Raw genomic sequence first — 22,531 nt, 5'->3', positions numbered from 1 at the left:
GGGAAAAAAAGTGGGATGAGTTTACTTCCCTCTTTCATCCTTCTCCCCCAACACACAAATCCCCACACCTCCAAAATGCTGTAATTGGTAAGAAATAAGATTTACATGTTTTTAAGATGAATTTTAGTCAATGTAAAAATTCAATCAGTGATCTTTTTTGAGTTATGAATTGTCAAGGTTATGTAGGTAACACGTTGTTTTGAAATGTTGGTTTGTTGACATAACGGTATCACACAAGTCAATTTTCTTCTTTCTAATCACTTAATTACTCCCCAAGGCGGCCCCTGGTGCCCCAGGTCCCTCACATTGTTACCATTGCCTAGAAAGCGAGAGGAACTAGGTTGTCATCACTAGTGGGTGTTTTTCTTCTTTCTTCCCTTTTTCTTATAAGAAAATGTAGGATAAGGATGTGGGCAGCTGAAAGCAAAGTCATTATCTATTCAGAAGAATGCTGATTTAACAGGTGGATTTTTATGTTTTTACATAGGAGGTGATAGGGACATCTCCAGGCACATTTGTGACTCTTGATTAAATGACTGATCAATTCCTGCAGGGTGCTACACTTACCTTTACTAAGCTGCGGAGTTTGGATTGGTCTTGTTACCATTTGAGACATTTCAGGCTGCATCACTATTTTATTTTGTAACTTAAAAAAAAAAGTTCCTGAAGATAGAGAGTATTCCCACTATGTAATTAGTGGAACAGGTAAGTTTTGAAAAACACATACGTTGCTGTTTAGTTGTGTGTCATTCAAAGTGACGATCCTGGAGATTAAGTTTTTCACACTTAATCTCCAGAACCTGTGAATAAGTCACTCTGCAAAGTGGAATGAAGGTTGCTCATCAGCTAACCTTAAAATGCGGGGTGATACCAAACTATGGGGTGGACCCAATGTAATCACACACTAAACCTGGAAGAGGGAGGCAGGAGAGGAGGTCAGTTGACTGTTGCTGGCTCTGGAGATGGATTAAGGAGTGCCAAGGCCAAAGAATGCAGGCAGGCTCTCGAAGCTGGGTAAACAAGGAAACAGATTCCCCTCTAGAGCCTCCAGAAAGAAATCTCGCCCTGCTTACACCTTGATCTTAGCCTAGGGAGAGCCATTTTGGACTACTGGCCGACAGAACCACCCGATAGTAAACTAGTATTGTCTAAACCACAGATTTGTGGTAATTCGTTACAGTGGCCACAGAAAGCTAACACAACAGCCGGATCCCCCGTACTCTTTGCATTAAACTATACAGCCTCTTGCAAGAAGTTTCAGAGAGCAGAAAAGACTGGGACTGGAATCACTTTGCTGGTGGCCCACGAGGAGCAGGATAGAAGGCAAACATTTGTACATACTCAGTGTCTATGCTAATACATAATAATTGGAGAATTTTGGGTCCCAAGGTTCGCAGAGTACCACGAGCTATTCATTGATGTCTCTCTTCCTTAGCCATCAATTCACAAGTAAGGTTTGAATGTTTGTTATGTATCCATGTAACTCTGTGCATCTTTAAAATCTTTTGGAAAATGTGATGTGGGCTGCAGGCATTGAGGTGCATCCCTGCTTACTGCTACCCACAGCCTGGAGGAGAAAGCCCAGGGTGGCTCTGAGGAGTGCAAGGGGTCCGCGGTAACAGGACGCTGTACTTCACTGATTTCCCCAAAATCAGGTGAGCAGAGAGAATCATCAGCTGCAGAGGAAAGATTAACAGCTTCTTAGAGAAGAATATTTTTGTACTTTATCCAAAGTAAAACCCCACTGAAATGACTTCAGGTTACTGTTCTGTGAAAGACAAAGGACAAAGTTATAGAATGCCCCTTTGCTGAATAAGAGAAGGTGACATCTATTATATCGTGCATTTTTATAGCTGAAGCGCTCATTTTATGGCTTTGGCATTTGTTTTCAACATAGAAGGATTTGGGATGGGATCATTTTTTTGTCTATAGGAAAGTGGAAAGATTAATTAAGTCTGTAATTGCTTAATACAAAAATTAATAGAAATTTTAATAAAAGTACAATCATAACAGGATTTAAATCCATTGTCATTTCTCCTCATAACTTTATCCTAAATAGTTGATGATAATGAAGAAGAGGCTATAAAAGCTTGACCTCAGTTTTGGCACTAGCACAATACCTGGCCCTGAGTAGGTCCTCAGTGAATACTTGTTATAAGAATGAAGGATGAATGAATGGGTTTGGTGCAGTAATTGTTATCTATTTCCAATCTGAATATTTTAGAATTGTAGATATTGATATCAAAATATACAAACTGTATACAAAAATGTCATACATGTCAATTTTCTGCCACTTTGATTAGAAAGTGAAGATTTCATAAGCAAATGCTTACCTATCATGAATATTTACAGGTGGAGAGCATATATTGGTTCAATGATTATTCTTTAGTATAAACCTGACTGAAAACATAGCAGCTGGAGTGCAGTCAATTCCTAAAATTCCTGCTTCTGAAAATTCAGAGTTTAAAAATACGTATTGTTAACTTTCAGCTTTAGGTTCTGGATTTGTATAACTGGGCTTACGTTTCTGCTCCCTGGTGTGGGTGGACAGTGTGCTTTGTTGAACAGATCAGAGCTCCTTTGTGAAAGGGCTGAGCCTGGTATTGGTCAATCACATAGATTCACACACATTTTCGTCTTTGGTACCCTGAACACTAATAATGGTGGGATGATTACTGATAAATATTAGAGACCAGCATTGCTCTGGTGAAAGCATTGCTTTGTATTAGCTGTCCCTTAGGACTGTGGTCCCCCAACCCCTTTATCCCAGAAGACAGGTGGCTTGTTGTTTGGTCATGTCTAGTGGTGACACTGTGTTTTGGCAGTGCTGTACTTTGGGGGCAGGATGTGAAGGGATTAACATTTTTGGATGATGGATAGTTACCTGGATTAGCTACTACGATATTGTTGACTTTTCAGTCTATTTTTGTGTGTTGAGTATGAAGTCCTACAGAATTGTTTTTGACTTGTAATAATGGCGGCCAATACTTTTGAGCGCTTCCTATGTGCCCGCAAGACACTGAGGCAAGTACTTTATAGCCATTATTAGATTTAATTGATTGAATCCTCCCTCAAAATAACTTTCCTCATTTTACAGAGGTAAAAAAGTAAGTCTTGTTTAAATAATATTCCCAAAGTCATACAACTGGAATACTGTGCAGTTATGGTTCAGATCCACAGTGCTTGACTTCAAGTCCGGCCATTTAACAACATTTGTGTTTGTTGTTTTACTTTTTAAGTTTTCTTGCAATAATGTTCTGGCATATGCCCTTACCCTTGTCTGAAAACGAAAGTATTGAAATCTAATATGACTTTAAAGCATTTCTAGTAGAAATTTAACTAAGCTATGAATACGTACATTTGGGCTTTTAAAAGAAGGATATGTTAAGACCGAAAAAAGCAGGCAGTACTAGCCTGCTGTCGTCTCCTTCTGACACTAGATGGTACGAAAGTGATTTGTTGGGCAGTGTGAGAAAACACCTGTTTTTCCTCATTCCATTTACTGGCGCTTGCACCCAGTCGCTTTAATGGCTTAGCAGAGGATTTGAGGTTCACCATGTGTCCACACTGTCCTTTGTTCAGACACAGTAGAGAACAGGACGGATCATGCCGGACCCTGTCTGTCTCTCTCTCTCTTCCTCTTTTAACATACACAAAGCTGTCTATGTTAATGTATACGATTTGATGAATTTGGAGATAAGTGTACATGAATGAAGCCGTCACCACCACCTGTGCCGTAAACATACCCATCGCCCGCAAAAGTTTTCCCACCCTCCTTATTATTGTTATTAAGGACACTTAGTATCTACCCTCTTAGCAAATCTGTAAGTGTGTAATACAGTATAAACTGGAGGCACTATGGTGTACAATAGATCAGTAGGACTTATTCATATGGTATTACTGAAATTTTGTTATCTTTTGACTAATACCTCTCTGTTTTCCTCTCCCCCATCCCCTGTTAACCACTGTTCTACTCTCTTCCATGACTGTTTGAGATTCTTCATATGAGTGATATGACATAGTATTTGTCCTCCCGTATCTGGCTTATCTGACTTAGCATGATTTCTTCTAGGTTCATTCATGTTGTCACAAGGGCAGGATTTCCTTCTTAAGGCTGAATACTATTCCATTATAAGCATAAACCACATTTTCTTTATCCATTTGCCCATCGATGGACATTTAGGTGGCTTCTGTGTCTTGGGCTATTATGAATAATGCTTTAATGAGCATGGGAGTGCAGATATCTCTTTGGGACCCTTATTTCAATTTTTGGGGATATATACCCAGAAGTGGAATTGTGGGATCATATGGTAGCTCTATTTGTAGTCTTTGAGGAACTTCCATACTGTTTTTTATCATGGCTGCACCAGTTTACATCCCCACCAGCAGAGTACAAGAGTTCCCTTTTCTCTTTTCTCCACATCCTTGCCAACACTTGGCTTTTTTTTTTTTTTTAACATATATGTAATAGAGGTGTGAGGTTATATCTCATTCTGGTTTTGATTTGCATTGCTCTGATGATCAGTGATGTTGAGCACCTTTTCATATACCTGTTGGACATTTGTATGTCTTCTTTAGTAGAATGTCTATTCAGTTCCTTTGCCCATTTTTTAATCAAGTTATTTGGTGTTTTGCTATTGAGTTGTCAGAGTTCTTTATAGATATTGAATATTAATTCTTTATCAGGTATATGGTTTGCAGATGTTTTCTCCCATTCTGTAGGTTGCTTCTTCATTTTATCAATTGTTTCCTTTGCTGTGCAGAAGCATTTTAGTTTGGCATAATCCCACTTGTTTATTTCTGGTTTTGTTGCCTGTGCTTTTGGTGTCCTATCCAAGAAATCATTGTCAAGAAGCTTTTCCTCTGTGTTTTCTTCTAGGGAAGACTACCTCTTGACACAAAGACTAATGAGCAGGTTGAGTGTCACACCTTAATCTTCTAGAAAACTTTTAAAAATTGATTCAAGATCACTGTTTTCAAAAGGAAAATCATGTTGAGGGAACCTGGAATCAAAGGGAAAGGATACTTTCACCCTCTGGGAATCAATTAAAGATAATTGAGTGTGTTTCCCATTTTAACAATTTTTCCTAAATGGATTCTGCAACTTGTGTGTCACTGCTGCAGTTATTATTGCACTTAGAGAAGCAGCATTAAATATTGTGTGAAAAAGTGTTACAGACAGTTCAAATATTACTTGATGTAGCAAAATGTAGGTGTTTCTGATATATCTCTTGAATGCTTTCAGGTCTATAGTGAACTTTCAATCTTGCTTTGGATTTTAATGATGTTTTCCACACGGACAAAGAATCTCAGTCCTGTGTGCAGGATGTGTAACTTTGCCCTTATTTCTTTGTAGGCATACATGCAACTTCTTTCACTATGCATGCAGTGTATGTGTGTGTGAATATATAAATGTATAAATATATGTGTGTATATATGTGTATATATTTCAAACTAGTTCTACCCTTTTTGCTTGTCAGTGTGTTATACCATATGGTATAGAGCATCACGCCAAAAGATAAAAATATTCCTAGAACATATGAAATCACCAGTCAACTGAAGAAGGGTGAAGACGTTTGACCACAGCATTTGTGACTCTGATGCATTTGTGGGCCACAGCATAATGGCTTAATACCCCAATTCTAAAAACAGGACGTATTTTGAAGTTAAAGTGGCTCTTACTTTTTAAGGGAAGGAATCCAAAAGTTAAGTCTTTAAAATTTTTATTTTTCTAAAGGCATTGATTCAAATAAGTGTTTTCTTTCTATGTTGAAATTCTCCATATGTATTTACAGAACTTTCCCCTCTTATTTTAATCTCTAGATTTACCGTACAGGGAGACATTGGAGATGGAACCCACTCCACTGGTGGATGAAGTCCTTTGGTTGTAAATAACACAACCACTACACAGTTTTTTCTAACTTATTCCGTGGGTGGGATGTTTCAACCAAAAAAGAAAGGTGCAGAAGATCAAATCCTACAGTATTCCTAGGAACCATGGAATAAAGTCATAATAACAATGTGACTCAAGGCTGTTTAAGCCCCAGCAGTAAGCAATAAAGGCTCTGCAGATGGTCTACGATAATGCCTTATTGTGCTACTCAGACGTTACTCATTTTACATCTCAAGTAGATTCAGGTTCCTTTGTGCCATATTGAATATTGTATTCAACTACTTAATTAAACAAAAATAGGGGAAAAACTTCAGCAGTTAATTTCCTAGCCAAGGATTGAATATATTTTTTACTAGAGAGATAAACTATCACATAAAATAGAGGAAGCGCCATTGCCATGAAATTTCTGGGTAGCAGTTCTGTAAATAGTTCTCATGTTATTTGATGAAGATCCAATCTTAATTTCTCATCTCTTCACTGATTATGATACTTATTCTTTTGTATTTAATCAGCTCTTCTAGTTGTCTTTTTTTTTTTTTTTTTTTTTTTTTTACAAAATGGCCCTACCTGGGCTTGATTTTTACAGGGGGGATGTATAATAGAATAGTCTTGCTAGACTGCATCTTAGCAATGCCATTCTTCATTTTACGATTTATGTTTGCATTCTGCAGTATCGTAGTTAACTTCTTGGACAGTGGTTGCCTTACCTTGAGACAAACATAGATCTCGAAAATGTTCAAGCAAAAGTCTTATTCCTGAAACATCTACATATTTTATTTGTTCTTGTGCTTTTCCCTGTGTTCACTAGAGATCTACTATAGAGCAGTTTCTTTAGTCCCAAATATAAGTTAATAAAGTTGAGTAAATAGGTACAGATGTTCTTAATTACATTGTTTTGGAAGGTATATGAAAATTGCCTTCCACTTTATAGGCAACTATAATTTTTTTTTTTTTTTTTTTTTTTTTTTTTGCGGTACGCGGGCCTCTCACTGTTGTGGCCTCTCCCGTTGCGGAGCACAGGCTCCAGACGCGCAGGCGCAGCGTCCATGGCCCACGGGCCCAGCCGCTCCGCGGCATGTGGGATCTTCCCGGACCGGGACACGAACCCCTGTCCCCCGCATCGGCAGGCGGACTCTCAACCACTGCGCCACCAGGGAAGCCCCGGCAACTGTAATATTTTTAAAGGGCTAGTCTTTCCTCTTCTAGAAGCCAAAGTGACCGATTCATGTCAGTTTTCTCAGTCTGCTTTAGTGGGACTAAGATAACTCAATCCCTCTTTGAAACTCTATATTTGTACTCTTTTAAGACAGTCATATTTGAGAAGAAATTCTGGCCAAATAGAACCAAAAGCTGAAATAATGTCTGTTTTTGGACTTTAAAAATTGTTACTGTCTTATAAAAAAGAACACATAACTGGAGTCTCAGGCAGTGTGTTTCTATGACAGGGTAAGAGGGCCTTTAAGTATTTCAGGGTGACTCAGGTTTGTAGGACACCTGTGTAATAAATTTAGAATAATGCTAGGTTACTTAATCAGCTAAAATCGATCATTCTTTGTCAACAACTTTGAACAATGACAGTTTTCTAACTGTATTTGAGATATACATAGATTTCTTTTCAAATACACCCCCTTCCTTAGAACTGATTATTATCAATAAAGGAAAAACCAAGGAAGAAACATGCAGGGGTGTTGTTTCTGCCTGTCACAGGATGACTTTATTTATTTTTAACATCTTTATTGGAGTGTAATTGGTTTACAATGTTGTGTTAGTTTCTGCTCTATAACAAAATGAATCAGCTATACGTATACCTATATCCCATATCCCCTCTCTCTTGCGTCTCCCTCCCACCCTCCCTATCCCGCCTCTCTAGGGGGTCACAAAGCACTGAGCTGATGTCCCTGTAACAGGATGACTTTAGAAAATGACTAGATTTTGGCTACGTCCAAAGCACGCTTTTCGCAGGGTCTCTGAAGCCCTGGTGGGATCAAGTGGAGAAGAATCCACAGCAGCGCGTGCTTTCCTTTTTCACCTGCTATTTCCAAGCTTTCATTAGGATGGTACAGTTAGAACATGTACTAAGTATACTAAGTAGGTAGTATGTACATACTTAGAATATGTATCCCTATTCAAAGAGAACAAGGACCATGATATTTATGAAATCAGCAATAAAAATGAAACTCACCCAGAAGAAGAAATGGCATGATAACATTCCTCACTGTCTCTGAGCCTCAGTATTCTCATCTATAAATAAGGAAATCAGACTAGATAATCCCTAAGGAAATGATGTGATTCTACCAGGACACTGACATTCTCAAATTAAGCCCCCAAACTACATATATTTCAGCTCTACAGAAGGTACCGCATCTCAAACACAGCGAGTCTCTTTCTGACTCCATGACCGTCCCCTTCTTTCTGCTCTTTTAGCCCCAGTGTAACAGCTCCATCTCTCTGGAGATTTTCCAGATCTTCCCCACGCAGAGTTCACTGTCTCCTCCTCAGCCTCTCCCAGCACCTCAGAATTCACCTCACAAGGTATCATAATTATCTGTGAATATGCATCGCTCCTCAGTCAGTGTGTCAGCAACTAGTATGAGAATCAGTCTGCTTTTCATTCATCTCTGTGTCCTTAGCACCTAGAAAAAAAAGTATCTGGTGCATTGTAGGCAGCCAATAAGTAATACATTAATAATTTAAAAATAGGACTTAGAGGATCATTGCTCATCATAATATGGAATTAAAAGGCTGTGGACGATTTTCTTTGTAGTCATGACTGGTTCACAAAATGCTGAGAAACCTGACATACAGTGTTGACTATGAAGGGCATGACCCATGATTTCACCTGAGTCAGAGCTAAGCCAGTTACTGGGAATTCCCCTTTGACATTTATAAAGTATAAGAATAGTTTCAGGGCTCAACATAGAAGCATCACAAGACTCTGAATCCCAGAGTAAGTTCAGGGCCATGAAAACCATATCATTCCTGAAGACTCAAAGAAACACTGTGTCTGAAAATTAGAGCAAGAGAGTTGTTTGAATGGGATTGAATAAGGACATTTGGAAATTGAAGCATGTCCCCATAACCCAGAGCAGAGACAAGAAGGCCATCTCAAGAAAAGTCAGCTGAAACTCTTGGCACAAAAATGAAACAGAAGAGAGTGAGGTACTTGACCATTTATTTTTGTTCAGAATACTTCAGACTGGCAATATGGCAGAATGACTAGGGCTTTAGAACCAGAGAGATAAGGAGTTTAAATACTAGCTCTGCTACTTATTTGAGGTAAGACTTTTCACAAGTTATTTTACCTCTGGAGATAGGAGTAGTTTTGGAGGCAGGCAGATGAGTTTGGAAAGGTTTCATTGCTCAGACACTTGAAGGAAAGCAGGTGTTCACTATTCAGCCAATAGTTGTTGACCTCCTACAGTATGGAAAACCCTGAGTAGAAAGCAGAATAAGATACCATTTTTGTCTCCAAGGAGTTTATAGTTGAGTTAGGAAGACATGTCCAAATAGGTCCCAGTCTTTAAATTTCACACTTTCCTACTCTATTAATTCCATATTACTTAACACCTATATTTGTCATTGTGTACACTCTTGTTTCTTCCACATGACCTTACGGCTGTGATTTGCACTGGGAGGAAAAGTTGACGCTGCTAGGGTCAACTGTGACTACTGATATGAATTTCTCAACAATCACCAAGGCAAAGAAATGGATTTTCCACCCAAATCCCTGTTCTTAACTCAGGAGTCTTCCCTTTCATGTGTTCTTTTCAGTTCAACTCAACAAAGATGTATTGGCTACGTACAGAGATGAAAGTTTCTGTCCTCAAGGAACCCAGAAATCTATAGAAATATACAAATAATCCAGCAGTTCCATTACACCGTGTGATAGGTAATCAGGATAGAACTAAGCCACAGAAAAGCAAGCGTTGATGATGGGGCTAGGTTAGAGAAATTCTTAGAGTAAAAACTACTGGACTTGGTATTGGATTGCACGTGGCTAGAAGGAAGGAGAAGGGGAGGGTGGAAGGATGACCCTTAGGGTGCTGGTCTGAGTGACTGTAATTGGGTCACTTGACAGGATAGAGACTGTTGAGGAGGACAGGGTTTGGGGCTAAGGGGAGGAGTCCACTGTATTGGACATTGTGGATGTGCAGTATCTGGGATACCGTGTGGTAGTATTATCTTTGGCAGTTGTATCCATGGACATGATTTTTTTCTTCAGTTCTACCTTCATGATTTTTATTGGTAGAAGGGACAGAGAGACCGGTAGGTTAGTAGAAATAGCTGTCAGGTCAGGACAATTCTCCCAGCTGTCACATCTTCACCAGCATCTCCTGTGACATATAAATGTTATCTGCGGGCAGTCAGACAGCTGAGTCTTAAGTTCAGGAGGGACGTCTGATTGTAGAGATAAATGTGCAGGCCACTGGCATATGGATAAGAGAATGAAGGCAGTGTGAGTAGATGAGATTAAAGGGGGGGTGTAGACATGAAAGAGCAGAGGACCAAGGACTGAGCCTGGGCACTCCCACATTCAGAATTTAGGCAAAAGAGGACTGAGAAGGGACAATGAGTGAGGTAGAGGAAGACCCCGAGTGTGGCATCCAAGTGAAGAACGTACAAGTGACAGGAAGACAGTCTGGCGAACTCTGTCGGATGCTGCTGACAAGTGATGAGGACCAAGAGGTGACTTGAATTTATTGATATTGAAATTGTTGCTGATCTCAGCGGGGGAAGTTTCTTTGGGGTGGTAGAGCTGAGAACTTGTTTGGAGGAGGCTTAGTGGAAAACAGAAGGAGTGAAATCGAAGGCAGTGACTGCAGATAATCTTCAAAAAGTTTTGTTGGGGAAGGAATCAGAAATGGGACAGGAGCTGGTGGGGCACATTCAATTAAGGGCAAGTTGTTTTGGGTTATTTTTTTAGATTTATATAAGAGAAATGACAACATGTTTGAATACAAATGGGAATGATCCTATAGAAAGAGAAAACGATGATATAGACCAGAAAGGTGAGAATTTCCAGAGAGAATTCCTTGTGTTAATGAGAGGGATAGTGTATTAGTCAGGGTTCTAGAGAGAAGCACAACCAGTAAGATGAGTGTGTGTGTGTGTATGTGTGGTGTATAATATATATTTTCTATGTAATATATAGAATATATACAAAATATATATATATATTATATATATGCAGAGGGGTCAAAGGGGAATGCTCTGAGGGCATCATGCCCCTGCTTCCTATCACTCCCGGGGCCAGTTTCACTCCTGACTTTAGTTATGTGAGCACATTCCCCTTTAGCCAAAGCAGGTTGGGTTTCTGTCACTTGAAGCTGAAAAAGTCCTGCCAGTTGGGCAGGAAACATAAAGGGAAAAGGGGAAGGATCCAACTGACAAAAATTCTACTCTCCAAACAAATGGTTCTTAATTCCCAGTGTATCAGAATTATCGGAATTAAAGTGTATCAGTTTTTTAAAAAAATGATACTCAGATCCCATCCCTGAGATTCTGATTCATTTGGTTTTCAAAAGTCCCCATAAAATCCAATCTTGAAGCTGGGTAGAGAACGATAGTTCTAAATCCTCTCAACTAAGGTCTTTAGTGACAGCTTCAAATTATTTAGATGCTGCAAATTAATCTTTGAATTAAATGATCAATTAATTTTTGGATTACGTCTGCCTGCCACTGGGAGATTTATGGGGGAAAGAAGAGGTGTTCAGATTTCCCCTGGATACATTTTATAGCTCTAGGGCCCAGCCACGTGTGGAGCCCGAGGAGACCGGTGCTGGCCTGTGGGGTCCTGCACAGCATAGGAGTGACCCCAGGGGGCCGGGCACCGTGTGGACAAAGGTGTGGCCGCCCCTCTCCAGGAGCTCACCCTGGGGTTTTTATTTGTGTTATTGTTTCATGTTTATTGTGGGGAGTATATTGGTTTTAGATTTATGGTTCAGTAGTTTTATTCTTTATGGTAGTTGAACACTTTATTGCAAATTAAGGCTCCTTAAATAATTGCTGTGTAAAGTATGCGCTTTTAATAGGCATGTACAACAGGGCAGTAGAATATACTAGAAAGAGCTTTGGTCTGTGTGTCAGCAGAGCTGTGCTCGAGTTCTCTTCCCATCCTATCTCAGCTCTGAAATTCAGGGCAAGTTTCTCACCCTTTTTGTGCCTGAGGGTCCCCATCTGTGAACTGAGGGGCTCTAAGATCCACTTCAACCCTAAAACTCTATGACCTAAGCCATAGTTTTTTTCCCCAATTTATATGTTGCGATACAGAAGTGTTATATTTTTTTTGGTTTTATGACACTGTTGGCCTCACCTGTGGCTTATTTTCACTCCTTGTGATTGGAGTATCGCATGGTGGCCGGTGGAGAACGTGAATGGTCTTGACGACAGTCTGCTTTCCAACTTTCCAATGTGGTTTTTAGGGATGCATTGTGGTGAAAAGGGAGGGCGTCTGTTCACAGAACAATGTCATTGACCATACTAAACAATAAAGATGGGGTGAAGAAGAATGGGAGGAACACTGGTTCTTGCTGGACTTCTGAAAGGAAGGAGAGAGCACTGTTTCCGTGTTGTTCTGGGAAGACTTCAGGGAGGAGGTGGTGATTGGCCCAGTGTTACAGGATGAGCTGGATCTCAGTCTTCAGGGAGAACAAGACTTTCCCTTGTGTGCTAGGCTGGGGTGGTGGGATGACAGTGGAGGCATGGGCCAGCCAGGATGGATGATATTTGAGGGATGGAGGGAACAGATCAATTTGCCTTGGAGGAACAGAAGGAAAGACTGGAAATACAGAAAGTGCAAACTGCATGCCAGCAGTTGACACTATGGTGAAATGCAATGGATGGAACACATTCGAGTATTAACATTTAAATCTTTTTTTAACTTTTTATTTTACATCGGAGTATAGTTGATTAACAATGTTGTGTTAGTTTCATGTGTACAGCAAAGTGGTTCAGTTATACATATACATGTATCTATTCTTTTTCACATTCAGGTATTAATATTTAAATCTTTTTATGAAAGGTTGAACAATTAAAATGTAATGGGAAATGGAGACTTAGCAGGGGTTAAAATAGTCTTTAGAGAAAGGGAATGGCGTTTGTGCGTCCCTCGGAGGACAGGCAGAGGATGATGTGAAGGTAGTCTGCTTCTGGGCTCTCTACTTTTGTATGTACGTCATAAACTTTTAATCTAACAGTGATATGCCTGAGAAGTGCTTGGGTGCCAAGAAGTCTATCCTCACTTCTCTTTTACAATCTTCCAACCCTTACTGAATCGTACCATTGTCTCAAGGTATAAAAACCTCTTTGGGGCTTCCCTGGTGGCGCAGTGGTTGAGAGTCCACCTGCCGATGCAGGGGACTCGGGTTCGTGCCCTGGCCCGGGAAGATCCCACATGCTGCGGAGCGGCTGGGCCCGTGAGCCATGGCCGCTGAGCCTGCGCGTCCGGAGCCTGTGCTCCGCGGCGGGAGAGGCCACAACGGTGAGAGGCCCGCGTACCGCAAAAAAAAAAAAAAAAAAAAAAAACCTCTTTGGTGGAGCGAAGAAAGTGAAGATTCAAAGTGTTTGTATTTGTCAAGACTGCTTTAATCAAGGCGCCGTACCACCCCCTCCCATGCATTTCTTACGGGATTCGATTCCAATTTGACTTTTTAAATTTAATAATGTATTAAAATGTGCAAGGCATTTAATTTGTTTTGTTCAATTGAGTGCTGCTAAAGATTTTATAATTTAATGATAGTTTAACCCAGAAGAACATGTTTAACAGAGTATGATGGTCATGATCATTAAAAACAATATTTAAAATTTTAATATACATAATACTTTTTGCAGAAATGTATAATGGGGTGACATGAAAAAAACTGGTGTGTAGATAATACTTCCGTGCAACTAACCTCATATAGTCTGTAGTCTGTTTTGGAAAATCCACCAGGCATTAGAACCAGTCAGAGGCAGGTGATTCTTTTATTGAGGAATTTGTTTTGATTTGGTTTGATTTTTCAAATGGTCAAGTCAGGCATTTGGTTATATCTAAAGTCAAACAAATCTTTGAATTCAAGCATAGCCAATTATATAATCTTAGATAAATTACCTAACTTCTCTGGGCCTCAGTTTTCTCCTACATAAATTGGGGATAATAAGACATATCACAGTTTTGACTTGGGGAGTAAATGAGATATGGTGTTAAATGCTTAGTACAGTTTCAGGTACATGGAAGAGTCTCAGTCAGTGGATTCGCTTTCGCTCTCTCATTATATGTAGGAAACTCAAGCTGATTGCAGATCAATCATTAATTTAAATATGGCTTTAAAAAGTAACCTCACTTGGAAAATTATCACAGAAAAAAAAGGTGAATCCATTAGTTTTTAAAAAAATAAACTAAAGATTGGAAACGCATCAGAAGAGCAAATTACAAAATAATTGCTCCTGGAAATATAAATAATACCTCTACTTCTCCTCTGCTATTTTAGATTTTTGTACATTGTTAATATCTGTCTATCTATCTACTTGCCTATCTACCTACCAGTTTCTTAATGTAAGAAATACCCGAAAAACATTTATTATTCACTAGTAATTATAACAGTGAATAGTAAAGTGGGGAGGGAAGTTTTTGGAGGGAAGAATACTGTGGAGTCTTTTGGTTAATTTAGGCTCATAAGATTAATGCATACAACAGTTCTCTGAAAGATGATTGGAAGGATTTGCACTTTTACATGAATGACGGCCACCAAAACTAGTTTCCTCTCAAAAAGGATATGAACTATTAAAATAGATGCCTTTAAAACTGTGCAAACTTGTGCTATAGTAAACAGTTGGTAGACCTGATCACTGCGTCATTTAACCAAGGTTTCAAATGCAGTATGAAAATAAGTGAAGTAATGTACTTTTTAACCTATTTGTGTTATCTTCTCGAGCTAATTCCACCCAAGTGTTAGTAATTCATTGTCTTAACTTCCTGGCGTGTAAGTTATTATCAGTGTTACAGAAATTCTAGAAATCTGGGGGGAGGCTAATGATTTGGTTAATATAAGTAAAATTGACAATTAAACATGTAGCTGAAGAGGTGTCTGAAAAGAAAATCAATACGATCACTCATGAACAGGTAAGTTTATTCTCATATCGTATCGAAAATAATTGTAATACATCCCGAGTGACCCTTTCCAGACTTCTGTAGCTTTACAAATCATTCTTTAAATAGATAAAATTGTAACTATAATATTCTTCTTGATGCGCTAAAAAATCTACTGTGGTAGGTTTTTGAGCTGTAATTAGGATAACTACCATACTGTGTGACTCTCCATAAGCTGAATGTATATGTTCTGTGCTATCATTTATAACAGTTTGTGCAAACTAAAGAAATTTTCACATTTGAAAAATTTGGAAAGCAGTTCAGAATCTCAACTTTGGAACATGCCTGTCTTTCTCATTTCCCGCCTTCCTCATAAGCCCTGCATTTCTTCTCACCGTGGAAAATGCATAGGAACGAAAGGGTTGAAGACAGTACTGTACACAGTTCACACGAGGTCTTGTGAAGAAGATGGGACCACATCTTCAACCATATGGAGTGCTGGAATTTTTGGGAACAGCCCAAAATGGTAATCTGAAGTCTTATTTAGGAAACAAAACTTGTGTGACTAGAAATAGACCAATCTCTAAATATATTCTGGGTTATGTGCATTCGGGTAGAAACCACATGTCACTAAGTAGGGTTCTAGGTGGTCAACAGAGGGCAGGCATATTTTTTTACCTGAAAAAATGTGTCCACCAGTCCAGGAACTGATTCTACTCTTTTCTAATTTGATCATTTCAAGTCTTTTCTAACCTAGTGACAAATCTGTACTTATATATACATATTTTTAAATATTGTCAATCCCTTTGAGGAAGTGAGTGTTCATTTTAAGACAATTTTGATCATGAATTTTGACTTCAGAAATCTCGTTTCTACATTTTAATTTTTTAAATCATCATACCAAATATTCTGTGAGGTATTGATCCTCTCTTGGGCTTACACAGCTGAAAATAAAGTTGTAAACTATTGGGATTTTTATATTTTTTCCCCAAATAATCCATGTTACCTATGATATGTAGCTATGATAAGGTGGGTTCAGATCTCTAGACTTTCAGTCATTAGTATCTTTCTCATTTATTAGCTGCTTCCTCTTAAAGCAAATGATTGAACCACTCTGAAATTGTGTCCATGTTCATAAAATAAAGATTTTTGTATTTCATGATCTCTCAGACCTATTTCGGGTCTGAATTTCCATTTTCATAGAAGTCTGATATTCTTTACTCATATTATAGTTTGATCATTTTCCATATTTTTTCTTACAATTCATTGACCTGTCAGCCTCTGTTTGCTAGTTCTTATAATTTGGCATATGGTTGTTCTTTGTTGCTGACTTTTTTTTTTTTCTAGTACATTTCTTGTGCAGTTGATGGATAAAAAGGGAACCCACCGGGATTTATTTTTGTAAAATAATGTAAAAAGTATAGATATTTGGAGATGTAAATGATTGTAAACAGCATGAAGCCCATCCATCAGAAAGAAGAAAAGGAATAAAATATACTTTTTACAGCTGTAAAATATGGAGATGGGGTTTACTTGCCAAGTCTACACAGCGAGTCACTGTGTCTGTACTTCCCTGCTCATTGTATTTTAAGATAAAAGCAAGGAAGAACAGAATTACATTTATTGAGTATCAAATATGTGTCAAATGTATTCTTAGGTGCTTCCATATATTATGTTATTAAATATTAAAGAAGTAAAAATTCTTTATAACACTGTGAAAAGAAATTATTATGCCCATTTTATAGAGGAGAAAAATGAAATCCACAAAAGTTAGGAAAGTTATTTCAAGGCTACAGCAGAATTGTTCCGGATCTTGATTTTGGTTTAGAAGCAGGATCTATGAATTCAGAAATGAGCAGGTTGATGACCTCTCACATTTTATCACGTAGACCCCCTTTTAGCCGTGACATCAGCAGTAATGTTTGTATTCTGATTAATCACTCGTTGTGACATTTAAGAATAAATTTTGGGGGACTTCCCTGGTGGCGCAGTGGTTAAGAATCCGCCTGCCAGTGCAAGGGACACGGGGTCGAGCCCCGGTCCGGGAAGATCCCACATGCCGTGGAACAACTAAGCCCGTGCACCACAACTAATGAGCCTGCGCTCTAAAGCCCACGAGCCACAACTACTGAAGCCCACAGGCCTAGAGCCCGTGCTCTGCAACAAGAGAAGCCACCACGATGAGAAGCCAGCACACCCCCGCTCACCGCAACTAGAGAAAAGCCCGTGCACAGCAACGAAGACCCAACACAGCCAAAAATAAAAAGAGAGAATAAATCTTTGATTCTGCTGAGCTACAGCAATTCCAGATTTCTGTAGTCAGGGCTCCAGTCCCTCCCTCCATCACTGGGTCTGACCAGGCTGGGAGGTCACCCTAAGACTTACTGAACTTCCTCCACCTTCCCACCAAGGTGCTTTGGTGAATTCCTTGGTCAGCACTGGGGCTTGTCTTCCTAGAGATGGTCAGGATTGCCTGATGCCCCAGATGGGGGGCAACATAGTGTGACAGAGCAGGGACTGAGGGTTCTGCCTTTAATCTGGTAGGTGACATTGATCTCTTAGCCTCATTGTTTTAAAATGTGGGTTTGTTTTAGTATTATTCAGGTGTGGTGAATAATACCACACCGGGGTGGGGGTGGGCACACAGGGAAGCAACCAGCATTGGTCAGAGGTAGAGAGAGCAAGGGAAAAGCATGAGGAAGAGAGTTTATTGTGGTTTCAGAGGAAACAACAGCAAGGCAGGGCAAGCAGGCTTAGGATTGGCTAGTTTAGAATGATTTCAGCAGGCTCCGGGGCATAGGGGCTGTTGCTAGTTGTCTGGTGCCCGGCCCTGGAGTGATTAGGGCAGGGGGATAGTCACCCAGATTGTGAAAATCCAAGATAAAAGAGGTGGTTAGAGCTGTGGGCTCGAGTAATTGGTTTGCACATGAGAGTTATGCTTGCGGGTGAGCTGTCTATTATCTCTAGGAATTGGCTACCCCAGAGAGAGGCAGTCCCTTCAGTGTCAGCAAGTCCCTAGAAGTCAAAGCATCAAAAATACAGAGTAAAAAGACATGCTTTATACACTCACTAACCTTAGAATTCTTCATTTGAAATAAACACCAATATAAGTAATTATATCATTACTAATGTAATGTTTGTAATAATACTAATATTATTACTGGAAGCAGTACTGTGGTCTATTCATTATTTCATTGTATTCTCGCTACAATGAGGAATGATGTATAGATTATTATATACTTTTTACAGCTGTAAAATATGGAGATGGGGTTTACTTGCCAAGTCTACACAGCGAGTCACTGTGTCTGTACTTCTCTGCTCATTGTATTTTAAGATAAAAGCAAGGAAGAACAGAATTACATTTATTGAGTATCGAATATGTGTCAAATGTATTCTTAGGTGCTTCCGTATATTATGTTACTAAATATTAAAGAAGTAAAAATTCTTTATAACACTGTGAAAAGAAATTATTATGCCCATTTTATAGAGGAGAAAAATGAAATCCACAAAAGTTAGGAAAGTTATTTCAAGGCTACATAACTAATACGTGGCAGAACTGAAATCTGCCCTGGCTGAGTCTGCAGGACCGAGGTAGCAAATGAATCTTCTCTCGAGCATCAGTTCCAATTAATTGATGGAGGCTACCTGAAGCGGTGTGGAGAAGGGTTTTGAAGCTGAGTCTGGGCTCCTTGGGAAAGAGCAGCACATTGAGTTAGTGATCTTTGTCACAGGAGTGTGGCGAGAGAGCAGCACCCAGCCATTGATTTCTCATCCTTGAAGTAAACTCTGCTTCATGTCCCTTTCAACTTCACGAACCTATTATTCTAGATAACCATGGAAATAGGTAATGTCAGCTTGCATTCCCCCGAAAGCAGAACCTGAGACAGAGGCTTGTGTGCAGGTAGTTAATTTAAGAGTGTGACCCAGGGGGCAGTTGCAAAGGGCGGGGAAGGAGGGAAAGCCAGGACAAGGGTGTGATTTGCAGCTGCCACCATTTGTACCGAACTTGGTGTGACCTCCTCAGAAGCATCATGAGGACTCTCCCCATGGGAGGATCATAGGGGCAAGAAGCATTCAGCATAGTCTCCCACGCTTTACTGGACCGGGGCAGTTCTGGGAGTGTTAGCTCCTCCGTACTGCCAGGTGGCACATGTGTGGGTGTTCAGGGGGCTTCTAGGATGTCCTCTGCTCTAGTCATGTAAGGTCAGGGGTAGAAAGCAAGAACGGGCAGTGCAGCTCGGTGAAATACTGTTGAGATGCACACCCAGTGAGGCGGGGAAAGCCTGCACTGAACTTGGTCAGCTCAGTCGTGGCTGGTGTGAGCAGAGGACTGAGAGGATGTTGAAGTGGTGCCGAGGTGAACACTGACCATGGTTGATGTCTGTAACTCCCTCGGGCCTGGGGAGACTCCAGGACCTTTATAAAGGCTATAATTATGCTAGGAAAGTACCCTGTTGTCTTAAGTACTTCCTGAATTTTCGCGCTCTCTATCCTTTTCCTGACTGATAGGAAGTTGGGCTTATAAATATCAGTCTGTTTATAAGAGAGCAAGTATGTTGAGCATTAGTAATTCTGTTTTGTTGACCTATCTATTATGTGTCAGCCTCTGTACTAGACTCCATAAGCCCACTCATCCTTTTTTTTTTTTTTAACATCTTAGTGGAGTATAACTGCTTTACAATGATGTGTTAGTTTCTGCTTTATAACAAGGTGAATCAGCTATACATATACATATATCCCCATATCTCCTCCCTCTTGCGTCTCCCTCCCACCCTCCCCATCCCACCCCTCTAGGTGGACACAAAGCACCGAGCTAATCTCCCTGTGCTATGCGGCTGCTTCCCACAAGCTGTCTGTTTTACATTTGGTAGTGTATACATGTCCATGCCACTCTCTCACTTCGTCCCAGCTTACCCTGCCCACTCTCCGTGTCATCAAGTCCATTCTCTACATCTGCAGCTTTATTCCTGTCCTGCCCCTAGGTTCTTCAGAACCTTGTTTTTTTTTTTTTTAGATTCCATATATATGTGTTAGCATATGGTATTTGTTTTTCTCTTGACTTACATCACTCTGTATGAGAGACTCTAGGTTCATCCACCTCACTACAAATAACTCATATTTGTTTCTTTCTATGGCTAATGTTCCATTGTATATATGTGCCACATCTTCTTTATCCATTCATCTGTCGATGGACACCCAGGTTGCTTCCATGTCCTGGCTATTGTAAATAGAGCTGCAATGAACATGGTGGTACATGACTCTTTTTGAATTATGGTTTTCTCAGGGTTTATGCCCAGTAGTGGTATTGCTGGGTCATATGGTAGTTCTCTTTTTAGTTTTCTAAGGAACCTCCATACTGTTCTCCATAGTGGCCGTATCAATTTACATTCCCACCAACAGTGCAAGAGGGTTCCCTTTTCTCTACACCCTCTCCAGCATTTATTGTTTGTAGATTTTTTGGATGATGGCCATTCTGACCAGTGTGAGGTGATACCTCATTGTAACTTTGATTTGCATTTCTCTAATGATTAGTGATGTTGAGCATCCTTTCATGTGTTTGTTGGCAACCTGTATATCTTCCTTAGAGAAATGTCTATTTAGGTCTTCTGCCCATTTTTGGATTGGGTTGTTTGTTATTTTGTTATTGAGCTGCATGAGCTGCTTGTAAATTTTGGAGATTAATCCTTTGTCAGTTGCTTCGTTTGCAACCCTCCCATTCTGAGGGTTGTCTTTTCGTCTTGTTTATATTCTCCTTTGCTGAGCAAAAGCTTTTAAGTTTCATTAGATCACACATGTTTATTTTTGTGTTTATTTCCATTTCTCCAGGAGGTGGGTCAAAAAGGATCTTGCTGTGCTTTATGTCATAGACTGTTCTGCCTAAGTTTTCTTCTAAGAGTTTTATAGTGTCTGGCTTTACATTTAGGTCTTTAATCCATTTTCAGTTTATTTTTGTGTATGGTGTTAGGGAGTGTTCTAATTTCATTATTTTACATGCAACTGTCCAGTTTTCCCAGCACCACTTATTGAAGAGGCTGTCTTTTCTCCATTGTATATTCTTGCCTCCTTTATCAAAGATAAGGTGACCATATGTGTATGGGTTTATCTCATGGCTTTCTATCCTGTTCCATTGATCTATATTTCTGTTTTTGTGCCAGTAGCATACTGTCTTGATTACTGTAGCTTTGTAGTATACTCTGAAGTCAGGGAGCCTGATTTCCTCCAGCTCCGTTTTTCTTTCTCAAGATTGCTTTGGCTATTTGGGATCTTTTGTGTTTCCATACAGATTGTGAAATTTTTTGTTCTAGTTCTGTGAAAAATGCCACTGGTAGTTCGATAGGGATTGCATTGAATCTGTAGATTGCTTTGGGTAGTATAGTCATTTTCACAATGTTGATTCTTCCAATCCAAGAACATGGTATATCTCTCCATCTGTTGGTATCATCTTTAATTTCTTTCATCAGTGTCTTATAGTTTTCTGTATATAGGTCTTTTGTCTCCTTAGGTAGGTTTATTCCTAGATATTTTATTCTTTTTGTTGCAGTGGTAAATGGGAGTGTTTCCTTAATTTCACTCTCAGATTTTTCATCATTAGTGTATAGGAATGCAAGAGATTTCTGTGCATTAATTTTGTATCCTGCTACTTTACCAAATTCATTGATTAGCTCTGGTAGTTTTCTGGTAGCATCTTTAGGATTCTCTATGTATAGTATCATGTCATCTGCAAACAGTGACAGTTTTACTTCTTCTTTTCTGATTTGGATTCCTTTGATTTTTTTTCTGCTCTGATTGCTGTGACTAAAACTTCCAAAACTACGTTGGATAATAGTGGTGAGAGCGGACAACGTTGTTTTGTTGCTGATCTTAGTGGAAATGGTTTCAGTTTTTCACCGTTGAGAATGATGTTGCCTGTGGGTTTGTCATATATGGCCTTTATTATGTTGAGGTAAGTTCCCTCTGTGCCTACTTTCTCGAGAGTTTTTATCATAAATCGGTATTGAATTATGTCAGAAGTTTTTCCTGCATGTATTGAGATGATCATATGGTTTTTCTCCTTCAGTTTGTTAATATGGTTTATCACATTGATTGACTTGCATATATTTACGAATCCTTGCATTCCTGGAGTAAATCTCACTTGATCATGGTGTATGATCCTTTTAATGTGCTGTTGGATTCTGTTTGTTAGTATTTTGTTGAGGATTTTTGCATCTATGTTCATCAGAGATAGTGGCCTGCAGTTTTCTTTCTTAGTGACATCTTTGTCTGGTTTTGGTATCAAGGTGATGGTGGCCTCATAGAATGAGTTTGGGAGTGTTCCTCCGCCTGCTCTATTTTGGAAGAGTTTGAGAAGGATAGGTGTTAGCTCTTCTCTAAATGTTTGACAGAACTCGCCTGTGAAGCCATCTGCTGCTGGGCTTTTGCTTGGTGGTAGATTTTTAATCACAGTTTCAATTTCAGTGCTTGTGATTGGTCTGTTTATATTTTCTATTTCTTCCTGGTTCAGTCTCGGAAGGTTGTGCTCTTCGAAGAATTTGTCCATTTCTTCCAGGTTGTCCATTTTATTGGCATATAGT

At 39.5% G+C, this 22,531-nt stretch overlaps 1 protein-coding gene across 1 annotated transcript in view; it reads left to right on the top strand.

The window, feature by feature from the left end:
• The window catches only part of CYP7B1 (cytochrome P450 family 7 subfamily B member 1), a 182,327-nt gene that overhangs the window by 7,215 nt on the left and 152,581 nt on the right, over positions 1-22,531 (top strand). The gene's annotated exons all lie outside the window — the stretch shown is intronic.

Source organism: Delphinus delphis, chromosome 17 (genome assembly GCF_949987515.2).
Source record: "Delphinus delphis chromosome 17, mDelDel1.2, whole genome shotgun sequence".
Taxonomy (NCBI): domain Eukaryota; kingdom Metazoa; phylum Chordata; class Mammalia; order Artiodactyla; family Delphinidae; genus Delphinus; species Delphinus delphis.
The sequence above is the reverse complement of the archived record's forward strand: the minus strand, read 5'-3'. Positions and strand labels throughout refer to the sequence as shown.